Source organism: Gorilla gorilla, chromosome 1, assembly GCF_029281585.2.
Source record: "Gorilla gorilla gorilla isolate KB3781 chromosome 1, NHGRI_mGorGor1-v2.1_pri, whole genome shotgun sequence".
Taxonomy (NCBI): Eukaryota; Metazoa; Chordata; class Mammalia; order Primates; family Hominidae; genus Gorilla; species Gorilla gorilla.
In genome coordinates, this window is record NC_073224.2 from 232,368,590 (window position 1) to 232,387,159 (window position 18,570).

At 48.3% G+C, this 18,570-nt stretch overlaps 1 long non-coding RNA gene across 1 annotated transcript; it reads right to left on the reverse strand.

Moving 5' to 3' along the window:
- Positions 1 to 1,691: 1,691 nt before the first annotated feature.
- On the reverse strand, positions 1,692 to 11,079 carry LOC109029057 (uncharacterized). Its single transcript, XR_002008052.3, has 3 exons — positions 10,322 to 11,079; positions 6,401 to 6,511; positions 1,692 to 2,071 (listed from the first exon to the last, which is right to left on the reverse strand). It is a non-coding gene; the product is annotated as an uncharacterized lncRNA (long non-coding RNA).
- Positions 11,080 to 18,570: the final 7,491 nt, after the last annotated feature.

Sequence of the window (18,570 nt, forward strand, 5' to 3'; positions counted from 1 at the left end):
TCCCCACCCAAATGGTCTCAAGCCATCTTTCTGAGGGTGGACGGGCTGGCTTGTGCCCTTCCAGGCCAGAGGGGTGGTCTAGAGGCAGCCAGCTGTAGGCAGAGGCAGGAGGAGAGCTCAAAGTGCAGGTTGGGTGGTAGGGGCAGAGCCAAAGATGGGGAGCAGAGAGTGGGGCCAGGGGCCAAAGGCGCCATTTATACTTCTTGGCCCCACCAAGTTCAAAGTAGGTGTGGGTACCAAGGCCCTTGGTCCCCTAGAGGTTTGCTGAAAAATCACTGGCATGAGCCAGGTTGATTATGGAAGAAAAGACATGCAAGTTTATTTAACACAATACACGGAGGCTTCAGAATGAAGACGCAACTTCCTAATAAGCTACGGAAGCTTCTGTACCATCTTGAGATTACAGAAAGAACGAACAGGGGATTGGATCCTGGTAGAACAGGTTATGGGAGCCCAGCTGGGAGAAAAGGAATTCTATTGAGGGGCAGTAAATGATTGCAGGAAGAACGATCTGATCGGGGAACAGAAATTCACTTGTAGATAGTTCTCTTTGGAATTTAAATGATCCTTGGAGAAAGTCACTATCTTGAAAAAGGGTCTGTTTGTGTGTGGTTACATTTTTGGTCTTACAGGAAGGGGAGGAAACCCTTGTTCTCCTTGCTGGAGCTGGATCTCAGGCAGATAAGAGAGCTGAGGTTTCTTTGGGATGGTGGGAAGGTCAGAGAGACCTTGAGGCTTCTTCAGCTCAGCATATCAAATGCCAAATTTTGGGGTACTGGCTTCTGAGCCCCAAAATTGGTCCTTACATTTTATTTTATTTACTGTAGTAAATTGATTTGTAACGTTTACACGTTTAGACACAAGGAATGAGGCTTCCATGGACCTTGGTGGCTGGGGCCCCACAGTCCTGTGAAGGCCTGATGATCAGAGAGGGGTGAGAACTTCAAATGGACTCACTGAGGGTACTATCTTTCCAGTATGCTGTTGATTGTGTCCCAGTGGTAGGTCATCATACCAACTTAGTGGACTGCAAATAACTTTTTTTTCTTATTTGTTTATTTATTTTTGAGACAGATTCTCACTCTGTCGCCAAGCTGGAGTACAGTGGTGAGATCTTGGCTCCCTGCAACCTCTGCCTCCCGGGTTCAAGCGATTCTCCTGCCTCAGCCTCCCGAGTAGCCAGGACTACAGGCTCCCGCCACCACACCTGGCTAATTTTTTTTTGTTTTTGTATTTTTAGTAGAGATGGGGTTTCACCATGTTGGCCAGACTGGTCTCGAACTCCTGACCTTAGGTGATCTACCCACCCAGGCCTCCCAAAATAGTGGGATTACAGGCATGAGTCACCATGCCCGGCCTTTTTTCTTTTTTGGAGATAGAGTCCCCTCTGTCACTCAGGCTGGAGCGCAGTGGTGCAACTGTAGCTCACTGCAGCCTCCAACTCCTGCACTCAGGTGATCCTCTTGCCTCAGCTTCCAGAGTAGCTAGGACTACTAGAGCATGACACTATGCCCACCTAATTTTTTAAGTTATTTTTTGTAGAGATGGGGCCTCGTTTTGTTGGCCAGGCTGGTCTCAAACTCCTGGGCTCAAGAGATCCACCCACCTTGGCCTCCCAATATTGGGCCCGGCCCCCAACATTTATATTTTTAACAAAATAGAATAAAACAGAAAATATTGGAATGCAGCCCTTTAATAACAGCATTTCAGTAAAACATTCTTTTTCATTATGCAGTCTAGTCTTGATGGTAAATGTATCTTCTCCTGTGGGTCCCTGTTAAAAGAGCATGACAAGCTGGGTGCAGTGGCTCATGCCTATAATCCCAGCACTTTGGGAGGCTGAGGCGGACAGACCACCTGAGGTCAGGAGTTCAAGACCAGCCTGACCAACATGGTGAAACCTCATCTCTACTAAAAATACAAAATTACCCAGGCATGGTGGCACATGCCTGTAATCCCAGCTACTCAGGAGGCTGAGGCAGAAGAATCGCTTGAACCTGGGAGGCAGAGGTTGCAGTGAGCTGAGATCGCGCCATTGCGCTCCCGCCTGGGCGACACAGCAAGACTCCGTCTGAAAAAAATAAAAAAATAAAAATGAATTAAAAAAGAACTCTCTTAAGTGGGACTGTTTGGGTGACAAATGAAAAAAAAAAAAAACCACGAATGGCTTTAGGCTGGTATTGTAGTGGCTTTAGGCTGGTATTGAAGTAGCTTTAAATTTTTTTTTTTTTTTTTTTTGTCTTTTGAGACAGGGCCTCACTCTTTCACCCAGGCACAAGTGCAGTGGCACAATCACAGCTCACTGCAGGCTCAGCTTCCCCAGACTCAAGCAATCCTCCCAACTCAGCCTCCCGAGTAGCTGGGACTACAGACGCATGACAATATGCCCAGCTAGTTTTTGTAATTTTTGTAGAGACGGAGTTTTGCACGTTGTCCAGGCTGGCCTTGCTTGAACTTCTGGGCTCAAGCGATCCACCAGCCTCCTAATGTGCTGGGGTTACAGGCGTGAACCACCGCGTCCAGCCACTTTAAAATCTTATTCCGTGGCATACTAAAGACGAAACATACAAAGGTTTTTTTCCAGTATTTTCAGTCTAGACTCTTTTGAAATGTCGGAAAGTATGTACCTAATCATTAACTTTTATTATGGATCTATCAGGCTTTAGTACAGAATAATGTAATGATTTGCTAAGCCTCCATCAACTCTCATTCCTAGAGGCAGGAGGATCTATATGGAGCAATTCTAGATTTCCGACAGGTTTTCCTGGGGCATTTTCCAGTTATTACACCCAGGGAAAGGCCATAAAATTGATATCCGGCACCAAATCACTTTTACAGTTGGAAACAAACTCACTTGATTGTGAAACAACCAAAGCTACTGTTTTCTCCTGTTAGACTAGAACTAAATCACACACACAAAATCTAATCATCCCATTTTTTTTTTCTTTTTCTTTGAGACAGAGTCTAGCTGTGTCGTCCAGGCTGGAGTGCAATGTCGCGATCTCGGCTCACAGCAATCTCCGCCTCCCCGGATTCAAGCGATTCTCCTGCCTCAGTCTCCTGAGTAGCTGGGATTACGGGCATGCGCCACCACACCTAGCTAATTTCTGTATTTTTAGTAGAGATGGGGTTTCTCCATGTTGGTCAGGCTGATCTCGAACTCCCGACTTCAGGTGATCTGCCCGCCTCGGCCTCCCAAAGTGCTGGGATCACAGGCATGAGCCACTGCGCTTGGCCACTACCCACGTTTTTATTTATTTATTTGGTGACAATGACAAGTTTCCAGAGTCAGAATTTCACCTCCTCTGCCTTCGCTGTAGAGAGCCGCCAGCCTGCACTTTCATTGGTAGAGCTCTCCGCTCACAGTCTCTTAATGAAACTGCCCTGGGGAAACTGGAGTCCTTTTTCTCTTTCCCATATTCAAATCTCTGCAGTTGAAAAGATTGGCCAGGCGCGATGGTTTACGCCTGTAATCCCAGCACTTTGGGAGGCGGGAGCAGGTGGATCTCCTGAGGTCAGGAGTTCGAGACCAGCCTGACCAACCTGGTGAAACCCCCGTCTCTACTAAAAAAAAAAAAAAAAATTATCCAGGCGTGTTGGAATGCACCTGTAATCCCAGCTGCTCGGGAGACTGAGGCAGGAGAATTGCTTGAACCCAGGAGGCGGAGGTTGCAGTGAACTGAGATCACGCCATTGCACTCCAGCCTGGGCAACAGAGTGACACTCCGTCTCAAAAAAAAAAAAAAAAGAAAAGAAAAGAAAAAGAAAGCAAAAAGAAAAGATTGCCTTGGGTGTAGCAGAAGTTAATTACCCACACCCAGTTTTCTGACAGGCTGTCCCTAACTCTTCTAAGCAGCTTGGAGATTCATTCTAGCTAGGACATTGGTTCATGGAGTGAACATTCAAAGAATGAATATAGGACCATTAAAATTTTAGTGTTTTTTGGGGGGCGGGGCAAGGGGAGAAATGGAGACTTTTATTTTTTAGCAACTTTATTGAGATATAATTCGCATACCATACAGTTTACTCATTTAAGATGTACAATTCTATGGTTTTTTAGTATATTCACATAGTTGTGCAACCATCACCACAATCAATTTTAGAACATTTTGATCATCTCAAAGAGAAGCCCTCACCCCTTAGCCATCATCCCTGGGACCCTCCCATTCTCCCCAACCCCTGGCAGCCACGAATCTATTTTCCATCTGTGTGGGTTTGCCTGTTCCGGAGATTTCATGGGAATGGAATCATACAAGATGTGGTCCTCTGAATCTGGCTTCTTTCACTGAGTATAACGTCTTCCAATTCCATCCATGTGGCAGCATGGGTTAGAACTTTATTCTTTTTTTTTTTGAGGCAGAGTCTCTCTCTGTCACCCAGGCTGGAGGGCAGTGGTGCAACCTCGGCTCACTACAGCCTCCGCTACCTGGGTTCAAGCAATTCTCTTGCCTCAGCCTCCTGTGTAGCTGGGATTACAGGCGCCCGCCACCACACCTGGCTAATTTTTGTATTTTTAGTACAGATGAGGTTTCGCCATGTTGGCCAGGCTGGTCTTGAAATCCTGACCTCAGGTGAACCACCCACCTCGGCCTCCCAAAGTGCTGGGATTACAGGTGTGAGCCACTGTGCCTGGCCAGAACTTTATTCTTTTTAGGGCCAAATAGTATTCCCTTGTGTGGACAGACCACATTTTGTTTATCCACTCAGTTGATGATGGGCCACTGAATTCTAGAACTGCAATGGACATGGGAGACCCCTAAAGTAACCCTCAGGTTCTTTTTTTTTTTTTTTTGAGGCAGAGTCTCGCTCTGTTGCCTAAGCTGGAGTGTAGTGGTGTGATCTTGGCTCACTGCAACCTCCACCTCCCGGGTTCAAGCGATTCTCCTGCCTCAGCCTCCTGAGTAGCTGGGACTGCAGGCACGTGCCTCCACGCCTGGCTAATTTTTTTGTAGTTTTAGTAGAGGTAGGGTTTCACCATGTTGGCCAGACTGGTCTTGAACTCCTGACCTCGTGATCCGCCCACCTTGGCCTCCCAAAGTGATTACAGGCGTGAGCCACCATGCCCGGCCGTTTTTTTTTTTTTTTTTGATACAGAGTCTTTCGTCTCACTCTGTTGCCCAGGCTGGAGTGCAGTGGTGTAATCTCGGCTCACTGCAACCTCCGCCTCCTGGGTTCAGCAATTCTCCTATTTCAGCCTCACGAGTAGCTGGGACTACAGGCACGCTCCACCACGCTCAGCTAATTTTTTGTATTTTTAGTAGAAATGGGGTTTCACTATGTTGGCCAGGCTGGTCTCCTGACCTCAGGTGAACTGCCCACCTCAGCCTCCCAAAGTGCTAGGATTACAGGTGTGAGCCACCGCACCCGGCTGAAATCATTTTTCCATATTTGCATATTATGTAATTAAAAAAAAAACAAGATTAAAGACACCATCGAAGTTTTATATGTAACCCCCTCCCTGATCCCTGGTCCTAGTCTCTTTCTTCCCAGTGGGAACTGTTTTTCTGGTATTTCCATGCATATTTTAATTCTTTTTTTTTTTTTTTTTGAGATGGAGTTTCGTTTTTGTTGCCCAGGCTGGAGTGCAATGGTGCAATCTCGGTCACCGCAACCTCCACCTCCCAGGTTCAAGCGATTCTCCTGCCTCAGTCTCTGGAGTAGCTGGGATTATAGGCATGCGTCACCACGCCCGGCTGATTTTGTGTTTTTAGTAGAGACGGGTTTTCTCCGTGTTGGTCAAGCTGGTCTTGAACTCCTGACCTCAGGTGATCTGCCCACCTTGGCCTCCCAAACTGCCAGGATTACAGGCATGAGCCACGGCTCCCAACCACATATTTTAATTCTCCTACTACAAACACACATGTCCATAAACATGCATACTATTCTGTGCATGTATTCAGGCTTCATATAAATAGCATCATACTGTAACATTTTGTAACTTGCTTTTGAAAATATTTTATTTTTGAGATTTAGTCATGTCGACATATGTAGCTGTGGTTTACTATTTTCATTGCTTGTAGTGGCATCTGTATTCCCTGATGAGTATTTAGATCAAGGGTCTCAAGCGTTTTCTGCGAAGAGTCAGGTTGTAAATATTTCAGCCTTTACAGATCATCCATTCTCTGTGCAGTCTCTCAACTCTGCTGTTGTACCCGGAAAGCAGCCTTGGACAATATGCAAACAAATGGGCGCAGCTGTGTTCCAATAAAACTTTGTTTACAGAAACAGGCAGTGGACAAGTTTTGGTCTGTGGTCCGCTTTGCTGGCCCTGATTTAGTTTATTTTCAAATTTTGCTGGTTCTAATGCAGCTAGGTCTAATATTGTTGTGCCTGCATCCTTACACACCTGTACAAGTGATTCTCTAGAAGGTGGAATTACCATGTTATGGGGAATGCTTACCTTCAGCTTGACTGTGTACTGCCAATGGCCCTCCACAATGGTTGTACAGAGTTCATATGGATGAGAGTTCAGGCTGCTTCTGTCCTTTCCAACTCTGATATTTAATTTCTCCTAATGTGATGGACATAAAGTGAGACCTCATTACGGTTTTAAGTTGCATTTCTCTATTATTCTGAGGTTGAGCATTTTCTCTTATGTATTAGTCATTTGGGTTTCCTTTTTGTGAACTTGTTCATAGCCTTTGCCCATTTCTCTTTTGGGTTCTTATTTATTTATTTAGATGGAGTCTCGCTCTGTCACCCAGCTTGGAGTACAGTGGCGCAATCTCAGCTCACTTCAACCTCTGCCTCCCTGGTTCAAGCAATTCTCCAGCCTCAGCCTCCCGAGTAGCTGGGATTACAGGCGTACACCACCATGCCTGGCTAATTTTTGTATTTTTTTAGTGGAGACGGGGTTTTGCCATGTTGGCCAGGCTGGTGTCGAACTATTGCCCTCAGATGATCCACTTGCCTTGGCCTCCCAAAGTGCTGGGATTACTCAGCCTCCCGAGTAGCTGGGACTACAGGTGCCCGCCACCATGCCCGGCTAATTTTTTGTATTTTTAGTAGAGACAGGGTTTCACCGTGTTAGCAAGGATGGTCTTGATCTCCTGACCTTGTGATCTGCCTGCCTTGGCCTCCCAAAGTGCTGGGATTACAGGCGTGAGCCACTACGTCTGGCCTGATTTTCATTTTGAAAGATTGCCCTGGCTGCAGGGTGCAGCCAAGAGTGCCCTGCCACTGCACTCCATTCTGGGCAATAGTGTGAGACCCTGTCTCAAAATAAATAAAAAAATATATAAATTTATTATTTTTATTTTGAGACCCTGTCTCAAAATAAATTAAAAAAACCCTCCTATCACACCCAGCCAATTTCCTTTTTCTTTCTTTTTTTCTTTTTCTTTCTTTCTTTCTTTCTTTCTTTTTCTTTCTTTCTTTCTTTTTCCTTCTCTCTCGCTCTCTCTCCCTCCCTCCCTCCCTCTCTCTCTCTCTCCCTCCCTCCCTCCCTCTCTCTCTCTCTCTCTCTCTCTTTCTTTCTTTCTAGATGGAGTCTTGCTCTGTCACCCAGGCTGGAGTGCAGTGGTGCGATCTCGGCTCACTGCAACCTCCGCCTCCTGGGTTCAAGCGATTCCCCTGCCTCAGCCTCCCGAGTAGCTGGGACTACAGGCATAAGCCACCACACCTGGCCCTTTTTTAAATAAATAAAAAATAAATAAATAGTGCTGGGTGCAGTGGCTCACGCCTGTAATCCCAGCAATTTGGGAGTCTGAGGTGGGTGGATTACCTGAGGTCGGGAGTTGGAGACCAGCCTGACCAACATGGTGAAACTCATCTCTACTAAAAAAATACAAACAAAATTAGCCAGGCGTGGTGGCTCGTGCCTGTAATCCCAACTACTCAGGAGGCTGAGGCAGGAGAATTGCTTGAGCCCGGGAGACGGAGGTTGCAGTTAGCCGAGATCGTGCCACCACACTCCAGCCTGGCCGACACAGCGAGACTCTGTCTAAAAAAAAAAAAATAAATAAATAAATAAAGTATCTTGGATATTACATAGGTCAGCTTCATTCTTTTTAATGGCTGCACTGTTCCACTGTACAGATGCCCCCTGATGTGTTTAACCAATTCCATATTCATGTTCATTGAGGCGGTTTCCTTACGTGTTTTATCAGTCCGCTTGTCTTGTGTTACAAATGATGCCTTTGTTTGCTTGTTTCTTTGTTTGAGACGGAATCTCACTCTGTTGCCCAGGCTGGAGTGCAGTGGTGTGATCTTGGCTCACTGCAACCTCCGCCTCCTGAGTTCAAGCGATTCTCCTACCTCAGCCTCCCGAGTTGATGAGATTACAGGCGCGCGCTACCTTGCCCGGCTAATTTTTTCTATCTTTAGTAGAGACAGAGTTTTACCATGTTGGTCAGGCTGATCTCGAAACTCTTGACCTCGTGATCTGCCCGCCTCGGCCTCCCAAAGTGCTGGGATTACAGGCGTGAGTCACTGCGCCCAGCTTGTATTTTTTTTTTTTTTTTTTTTTTTTTTTTTTTTTTTTAGTAGAGACAGGGTTTTACCATGTTGGCCAGGCTGGTCTCCAACTCCTGACCTCAGGTGATCGCCCACCTTGGCCTCCCAAAGTGCCGGGATTACAGGCATGAGCCACCGCGCCCGGCCACAAATGATGCCTTAATGAACGTTCTGGGATCTATGTCTTTATGCATGTGTGCCGCAGTGTCTATAGGATAAATAGGAAGCATTCCTAGTTTTGAACTCCATTTTCTATCCCACACCCCTTTCCAGAGACTGCCGTGCTCTTCGCTGAAGACCTGTACTTGCTTCAGCCAACATCCGCCAGGTCATGCTGGTCTTTGCTTCTTCCTTCCTTCCTGGCAAGAAGACAAAACCAAAGGCACACAGAGCAGACAGCTCTCCTTCCTGTGCTTTTCCTGTGGACCTGTGGTTGCTCCTGGGCTGTCATAGCCTCTGTAGACTTCGGACCTACTTATTTATCTAGGCGTGCAGTGGCTGCTGCTCTGTCCTGTCTCCACTGCCTGCCTGCCTACTTGGGTGCCTGGCACCCCGGGCTCCTCCCTTCCTTCAAGGACGGCGTGGGTCTTGGACTTGGATCCATGGAATCTGCTTGCTTTTCCTTATGCTGAAGGACTTCTCAGCCTGCCCTGTGTCTCCTGTGTTTGCGATGCTGGTTTTCTCCTTCCTAAAATAACTGACCCTCCCACCTCTACCTCATGCTCCATCGTCAGCCACGGTCCAGAGGCTGCTTGAGCCCTCATAGCGCATTTACTCTGTTAACTGCTCTCGCCAGTGTACCCTCCACCCTGCAGCCAGAGGAATCTTTCAAAAAGAAAATCTGGCCGGGCGCGGTGGCTCACGCTGTAATCCCAGCACTTCGGAAGGCCGAGGCGGGTGGATCACAAGGTCAGGAGATCGAGACCATCCTGGCTAACACGGTGAAACCCTGTCTCTACTAAAAATACAAAAAATTAGCCAGGTGTGGTGGTGGGCACCTGTAGTCCCAGCTACTCGGGAGGCTGAGGCAGGAGAATGGCGGAACCCAGGAGGCGGAGCTTGCAGTGAGCCGAGATCGCGCCACTGCACTGCAGCTTGGGTGACAGAACGAGACTCCAACTCAAAAAAAAGAAAAAAAAAAGAAAATCAGGCCAGGCGCGGCGGCTCACGCTGTAATCCCAGCACTTCGGGAGGCCGAGATGGGCGGATCACAAGGTCAGGAGATCGAGACCATCCTGGCTAACACGGTGAAACCCCGTCTCTACTAAAAATACAAAAAATTAGCCGGGTGTGGTGGTGGGCGCCTGTAGTCCCAGCTACTTGGGAGGCTGAGGCAGGAGAATGGCGCGAACCCGGGAGGCGGAGCTTGCAGTGAGCCGAGATAGCGCCACTGCACTGCAGCTTGGGTGACAGAGCAAGACTCCATCTCAAAAAAAAAAAAAAAAAAAAGAAAAGAAAAAACAGAAAATCAGGCCAGGCACGGTGGCTCACGCCTGTAATCCCAGCACTTTGGGAGGCTGAGGCAGGTGTATCACCTGAGGTCAGGAGTTCGAGCCCAGCCTGGCCAACAGGGAGAAACTCTGTCTCTACTAAAAGTACAAAAATTAGCTGGGCATGGTGGTGTGTGTGCCTGTAGTCCCAGCTACTTGGGAAGCTGAAGCATGAAGAATGTCTTGAACCCGGGAGGTGGAGGTTGCAGTGAGCTGAGATCCTGCCACTGCACTCCATTCTGGGCAATAGTGTGAGACCCTGTCTCAAAATAAATAAATAAATAAATAAAAGAGAAAATCAGATCATGTTATTCTTTCTATTACTTCCCCCCACCCATCCCCCACATCCAACCGCTGGGCCCAAGCAATGCTCCTACCTCCAGCTTCCAAAGTGCTGAAATTCAGGTGCGAGCCACCACTTGGGGCAGCTGTTTTCCTTCTAAAGATCTTCCTATGGCTGGCCTGTAATCATGCGTGTAATCCCAGCACTTTGGGAGGCTGAGGTGGGCGGATCACGAGGTCAGGAGATCAAGACCATCCTGGCTAACACAATGAAACTCTGTCTCTACTAAAAATACAAAAAATTACTCGGGGGTGGTGGCACGCACCTGTATTCCCAGCTGCTCGGGGGGCTGAGGCTGGAGAATCACTTGAAACCGGGAGGCGAAGGTTGCAGTGAGCCGAGATGGCACATTGCACTCCAACCTGGGCGACAGAGCGAGACTCCATCCAAAAAAAAAAAAAAAAAAAAATCTTCCTGTGGCTTCCAATGCACTTAGAAAAAAATCCAAACAATTCATCAAGGCCTGCCTCTCAGGCCCCTCCTCCAGCGCCCTCCCCACTTGGAGGCCTTCAGGCTGTCGCTCCCCAGGACAGGCTCCTCCCTGGGGCTGGGCATTTGCTGCATCCTTTGCTGGACAAATCCCCCACCTCCTCTTCCCCCGCCTTCAATCCCCCTCTACAAGTAGATGGGGCCACGCAGGGGCGGTGGCTCAGGCCTGTAATCCCAGCACTTTAGATCACACCACCGCAATCCAGCCTGGGTGACAGAGCAAGACTCCATCTCATAAAAAAACAAACAACAATGAAAAACAAGTAGATGTGCCTCCCTCTTCCTCCATGGCCTTTATCAAGCCTCCCCCCCGAAACAGAATGGATTTTCCTCGGAGAATGGCCTGCTCCTCATTATATAGTGTCAGCCAATGTGTCCCCTCTTCTAGAGGGTGTGACAAAACCAGGCCATTCAGACAACTCCCCTCTGGAATTTGACCCTAGAGTGCAGGTGGCATTAGAATTTACAACAGGCCGGCGCCGTGGCTCTGGCCTGTAATGCCAGCACTTTGGGGATCCGAGGCAAGCAGATCACCTGAGGTCAGGAGTTTGAGACCAGCCTGAAAATACAAAAATTAGCTACTAAAAATACAAAAATTAGCTGGGCGTGGTGGCGCATACCTGTAATCCCAGCTATTTGGAAGCCTGAGGCATGAGAGTCGCTTGAACAGGGGAGGCGGATGTTGCAATGTGCCGAGATCTACCACTGCACTCCAGCCTGGGCAGCAGAGGGAGACTGCGTCTCAAAAAAAAAAAAAAAAAAGTTTACAGCAACAACAAAACCATTGGAGCAGATTTATTTCAAAGGTGGTGCCCAGAAGAGACTTCCCTTGGACTGCTGCTCTTTGACGGCCCATCCCTCCTTGCCTCCACCTGCATACCCCTCCCCCTCACGCCTGCCCATCCCCCCATCTTCCATCACCCTTGCCTTCCATTCTACAGGCTTTCCGAGTCCTCCCGAGTCAGCCTCCCTTCTCATTCCCATAGCTGCCTTGATCTCTATTCTTTTCACTCAGAGAATCCTGCCTGACCGTCCCCTACCTCCTGGGGCCTGGACCTGTCTGTCTAGCCCTCCCCCCAACCCCCATTCACCTGGTGCCCAGTTCCGAGTCTGCACCCAGAAGCCCTGTATAAATATTTGATGAAGGAATAACAAAGGTTAATAAATCCCTGGCACTTTCTGAGTGGGGAAAGGCGTAGAATAGGAATAGGAGTGAGATGTTTTGAGACAGGGACTCGACGGATTACTAACGAGCTGCATCATACGCCTTTGATTTTGTTGATGCCGCCTCCTTTGGCGCAGACATGTGGCTTCGAGGCAGTGTCCGGGCAGGACGAATGCAGCGTCTGTACTGTAGATTACTCAGTACCGAATATCCCACATCACTACCCTCATCACTGCGGCTTCTATCAGTGCTGAATACGTGGAATGTGTTTTTCTTTTGATGAAAAGGGAAGTTCTCTTGAGAAAGTGGGACAGTTACTCATCTATTCAACTTTCGAATAATGTCGTACATGCTGGTGACCAGATGTTTCATCTCTGATGTGTTGTTGAACTGATTCATTCCCTTTTTTCAACACGGATCTTTCTGCTGCACTCCAGTGACCAATAGAAGATATGGAAATGACGGTAGACTGCACTTCCTGGATAAAAAGCAAATATGCACATACAGGCGGGAACCGAAGTATCCATCCCCAGATTCCATAAGGGCCACAGGTGGCTTTGCCTGCGGCTGTTCACCATCACATCCCAGTGCCCAGCACCATCGGAGTTCAATTAATGTATCAAATAACTGGATTTAGTTACTTACATTTTCATTAAAAAGCTAGTTTTGACACAAAGCAAATTCTTTTTTTCTTTGTTTCGAACTGAAGCTAGAACTGCAATAACAATAAAATCTCAAGGTTGAAAGACGATCTCCCCCAGGGCAGGGCGCTGTGGCTTACGCCTGTAATTCCAGCACTTTGGGATGCCAAGGCTGGCGGATGATTTGAGCCCAGGAGTTTGAGACCAGCCTGGGCAACATGGTGAAACTCCATGTCTACCAAAAATACAAAAATTAGCCACTCTCATAACACGGTCTCAAAGTAAATAATAATAATAAACAAAAACAAAAAGATTATCTCTCCCAAGTGCCCATCTGAAGCTGAATTCCCTGTAGATCATTTTGGCCAGCTCTGCATTGCTCTGGATTTGGGCAAATTTTCCTTGTGTTAAGCCAAAAATCATACCGCAAGTACGGACAAAATAAGTCCACACTCTTTTGTGTGTGTGTGTGTGATGGAATTTTTGCTCTTGTTGCCCAGGCTGGAGTGCAATGGCGCAGTCTCAGCTCATTGCAACCTCTGCCTCCCAGGTTCAAGCAATTCTCCTGCCTCAGCCTCCCGAGTAGCTGGAATTACAGGCGCCTGCCACCACGCCTGGCTAACTTTTTGTGTTTTTAGTAGAGACGGGGTTTCGCCATCTTGGCCAGGCTGGTCTCAAACTCCTGGCCTCAGGTGATCCACCCGCCTTGGCCTCTTGAAGTGCTGGGATTATAGGTGTGAACCACCAAACCCGGCCGAGTCCACACTCTTACACATGGTCTCCCTGCAAGTATTTAGAGGCATCCTCTCCTTTTCTGCAGGATGCCCACCACCACCACACCCAGCCTTCACTCTAAGAAATCTCTCTCACACATTGTTTCAACCACCACCTCCAGCCCCATTCCCCAGAGACCCCCCTACCCTATTCTCTACAAAAGCAGGGCCCCCACCCCCACCGACAGGCCCGTGTCCTGGGCTCCCTTCTCTGATTGCTCTAAAAATTCAGATGGGTACAGTGGCTTTCACACCTGTAATCCCAGCACTTTGGGAGGCTGAGGCAGGAGGATTGCTTGAGGCCAGGAGTTTGAAACCAGCCAGGGCAACCTAGTGAGAGCCCATCTCTAGAAAACTTAAAAAAACATTAGCCTGGTGTGGTGGTGCACGCCTGAAGTCCCAACTACTCAGGAGGCTGAGGCAGATGATTGCTTGAGCCCAGGAGTTCAAGAATACAATGAACTATGATGGCACCACCGCACTCCAGCCTGGGAGGCAGAGAAAGACACTGTCACTAAAAGAAAAAAAAAAGTTGACTAGGCTTGGTGGCTCACACCTGTAATCCCAGCACTAGGAGAAGCCTAGGTGAGTGGATTGCTTGAGCCCAGGAGCTCAAGACCAGCCTGGGCAATAAGGTGAGACCCTGTCTCTATAAAAATATACGAAAATTAGTTGGGCATGGTGGTGCATGTCTGCAATCCCAGCTACTTGGGAGACTGAGGTGGGAGGGTTGCTTAAGCCCAGTGCCACTGCACTCCAGCCCGGACGACAGAGTAAGACCCTGAAGAAAGAAAAAAGAGAGAGAGAGAGAGAGAGGAAGAGAGAAAGAGAAAGAGAGAGAGAGAGCTGGGGAGGGAGGGAGGGAGGGAGGAAGGAAGGAAGGAAGGAAGGGAGGGAGGAAGGGAGGGAAAGAAGGAAGGAAGGAAGGAAGGAAAGAAAGAAAGAAAGAAAGAAAGAGAGAGAGAAAGAGTTTTTTGTCCCCTCATGCCTATGACTTTAACCAGCGACAGTAAGTGGATGGTTTCCAAATTTCTCCCTGTGTCCCTGACATCTAGTCCACACTCCAGACCCCTGACTCCAATCAGCTGTTTGACACCTAGCCTGCATGTCTCATGGCCTGGCAGGGTGGCCCAGGCACGGCTGGCAACTCCTGCCTGCACCTGGCCCCTCTCTCCGTGAGCTGAGCAGCTCCCTTCAGGGTCCTGCTGTTTCTTCTTCTCCCTGACTCCCCAAATTCAGTTCATCGCTACGGCTTATTGATTATAGCTCCAAAATACAGCATTGTTCAAATCCCTCCTGTCTCTCTCTCCATGGCCATTGCTCTAGTCCACGTCACTGGAATTTCTCAGCTGAACTCTTTCAGGAGCCTCCTCTCATTCCTTGCATGAATGCTTTATTTATTTATTTATTTATTTATTTATTTATTTATTTATTTATTTATTTGAGATGGAGTCTCACTCCGTCGCCCAGGTTGGAGTGTAGTGGCGTGATCTCAGCTCACTGCAACCTCTGCCTCCTGGGTTCAAGCGACTGTCCTGCCTCAGCCTCCCAAGTAGCTGGGATTACAGGTGCATGCCACCATGCCCAGCTAATTTCTGCATTTTTAGTAGAAATGGGGTTTTACCATGTTGGCCAGGCTGGTCTTGAACTCCTGACCTCAAATGATCTGCCCAGCTCAGTCTCCCAAAGTGCTGGGATTACAGGCTTGAGCCACAGTGCCCAGCAAACCATCCTCTTTCCGCCACAGGGCCCTTGCCTGTGCAGTCTGAGTCCTCTCTTCTGCCTGGAGTGTCTTTGCCTCCCCTTGCAATGGTCGCCTCCTCTCCATTAGACACCCTTCACGAGCCTGTGGTTTCTCTCTCATGGCACCTAGAGTAGTTTATCATCACTTATTTACTTATATATATGGCGGTTGTATGTCGGTCTCCCCCACTGGATTCCAAACCCCCTGCAGGCAGGAATCAGCTCAGTTGTCTTTCTCCGGAGACATCCGCAGCACTTAGGAGAGCTCCTGGCATATATCAGATGTGTGATAAATATTTGCTGCATGAACATGGGGTGATTCAATGTGCATTTCTAGTAAGTATCTCTCCCCTGTGACCCAGGGGGCCAAACGGCTACATTCAAAACTGATTTCATTCTTTCTCTCCACCCTGTCTGTTTGGATCTCAGTGAGCAGCCCATGACCCCACGAGTCACCATCACCCCCACCTCTCAGGGGTCAAACCAAGCCTCGTTCATCCTGCCTCCTTAACAACTTGCATTTCTGTCCCTTCTTCTTCACTGTTATTGCTGTGAAGGCTTTTGATCACCTCCCCAGACCTCATACCCTCTGGTCCTTGTAGCTTCCGACCCTGGGACCCTCCTCTCCTTCCATCAACACTGTCTTCATCTCGTTGGCAAAGCACCGTTACCAGCCTCACAAAAACGTCAGCCCTTCTTTGTCCCTAGCTAGGGAGGCATCTCCAGGTGGGGTCCTGGGCTGGGAGACCCTGGTGACTTCTCTCTACCCTTACTCTTTCCCTAAGACTGGGCTGATACCCTGATCAATGCATCTCTGCCAGGTGCGGTGGTGGCTCACGCCTATAATCCCAGCACTTTGGGAGGCCGAGGTGGAAGGATCACTTGAGCCAGGAGTTCGAGACCAGCCTGGGCAACATAATGAAGCCCCATCACTACTAAAAATACAAAATTAGCCAGGCATGGTGGTGGGCACCTGTATTCCCAGCTACTTGGGAGGCTGACGCAGGAGAATCGCTGGAATCCGAGAGGCAGAGGCTGCAGTGAGCCAAGATTGCGCCAGTGCACTCCGGTCTGGGCAACAAAGTGAGACCGCCGGGCGCAGTGGATCACGCCTGTCATCCCAGCACTTTGAACCTGGGAGGCAGAGGTTGCAGTGAGCCGAGATCACACCATTGCACTCCAGCCTGGGGGACAAGAGCAAGACTCCGTCTAAAAAAAAAAAAAAAATGTATCTTGGAGAAGGGACTGGGCCCCCTCCCTATGTGAGCTCTGCCCACTCCACTCCTCAGTGATCAGAGCGGACAGGAAACTGTCTTCACAGTAAGGCCCGATGTTGTTTTTCCCTAATTGGTTTTAAATTTCCCTTCTGCCAGGCGCAGTGGCTCACGCCTGTAATCCCAGCACTTCAAGAGGCCGAGGCGGGTGGATCACCTGAGGTTGGGAGTTTGAGACCAGCCTGACCAACATGGAGAAACCCCGTCTCTACTAAAAATACAAAATTAGTTGGTCATGGTGGCGCATGCCTGTAATCCCAGCTACTCGGGAGGCTGAGGCAGGAGAATTGCTTGAACCCAGGGGACGGAGGTTGCAGTGAGCCGAGATCGCACCACTACGCTCCAGCCTGCGTGACAAGAGCGAAACTTGGTCTCAAAAAAAAAAAAAAAAAAATATATATATATATACACACACACACATATGTATATGTGTATATATACATATATATACACATATATACATATATGTATATATATGTGTGTGTGTATATATATGTATATGTGTGTGTGTATATATATCCACCTCAGGTGGATCAATATATATCCACCTCAGGTGGATCACCTGAGGTCAGGAGTTCAGACCAGCCTGACCAACATCGAGAAACATTGTCTCTACTAAAAATACAAAAATCAGCTGGGCATGGTGGCGGGCACCTGTAATCCCAGCTACTCCGGAGGCTGAGGCAGGATAATCGCTTGAACCTGGGAGTTGGAGGTTGCAGTGAGCCGAGATTGTGCCATTGCCCTCCAGCCTGGGCAACGAGAGCAAAACTCCATCTCAAAAAATAAGTAATGAATAAATAAATAAATAAAAACGACGTTTCGTTGCGAAGTTTCCCAACACAAAGAAATGATCAATGTGTGAGGTGATGGTTAATTACGCTGATTTGATCACTATACATTGTATGCACGTATTAAAACATCACACTGTATCCCATAAATATGTAGAATTATTTTGGTGTCATTTAAAGATGATAAAGAAAGTGATGCTTTGGTCTCAGTCTGCCTGATTCCCATACTGCAGTGGAAAACGGGCAATCACACACAGTACCTGCCTCCTAGAACAGCGATGATTAAATAGAAGTTGAAAGGCGTGGAGGCACTTAGCAAAGTGTGTGGCACAGAGGAACCGCTTCAGAAATGTTAGATATCATCATTACTGTTAAGAACCCACATGGAGGAAAAGGGGATTATCACCAGGGCTGGCAAACCTCAGCAGATCCCACCAAACCCCCGGCTCCAAAGACAGCGCACACACACACAGAGGCAGCGGTACACCGCCCGAATGAGTCTTTCAGTTCCACAGGAGGGAAAGAATCCCGTCTAATAAGCAAGTTCTGAACCCACACTGTGCTGCCGCTGATAAAGCCGGGCCCAAGGTCTCTGGAGGAGTGGCCTTCCATTTCCTGGAAGCCTTGAAATTCGATCATTTAGTCTGCAGTGAAGATGAAGCTGGAGTCTGTGACTCAAAACCCTTTAGCCCCTTCCACCCGCCCTCCTCCTTTTCGTCTTCCTCCTCCCTCTTCTTCCTCCTCCTAACCAAGTCCCAGACCTGCCAGGTCTACCTCTGAATCATTCCTAAATCATCCCCTCCTCTCATGCCCTGTCCGTGTCTCTGGACGATTTATCATCAATTCCCAATCCCACGCTTCCAACCCAGCCCTCGCTCTGCGGCCAGAGGCTCTTTGATCTTGTCAGCCCCATCTCGGAAACCTCTGACAGGTCCCCCTGCTCACGGAGGAAAGTCCAGACGCATCCTTCATGAACTTCCGCTTCAGCTTCTTGTCTTACCGTCCCCCCCGGCCTGAGGTTTGGGTCTAGGAGCCCACTTTCCCACTCTCCATTCCTTAGTGATGCTGTGAGGTCTCCAGACTTCCAGGTTGTATTAACCTTTCCAGTCCTAACCAGACCACTCACGGCTCCTAGTGACAGAGGGCAAAATGGACTCTGGCTAATTTAGATAGAATGACAATTTATTGGAAGGATATTGGATGGCGCATCAACCAGTAGTAAGTCCCCGAGCCAGGCTTTAAAGACAGCCAGGGCTATACACACAAAATACAGGCCCTTTTTCTGGTCCTTGTATTGCGCTATATCTATGTGAGATACATCCACTGGGGGAAGTTATGGCCACGCAGGAACTCTCTGTATGATCCTTGTAACCTCCTGTGAATTTATATCTTTTTATTTATTTATGT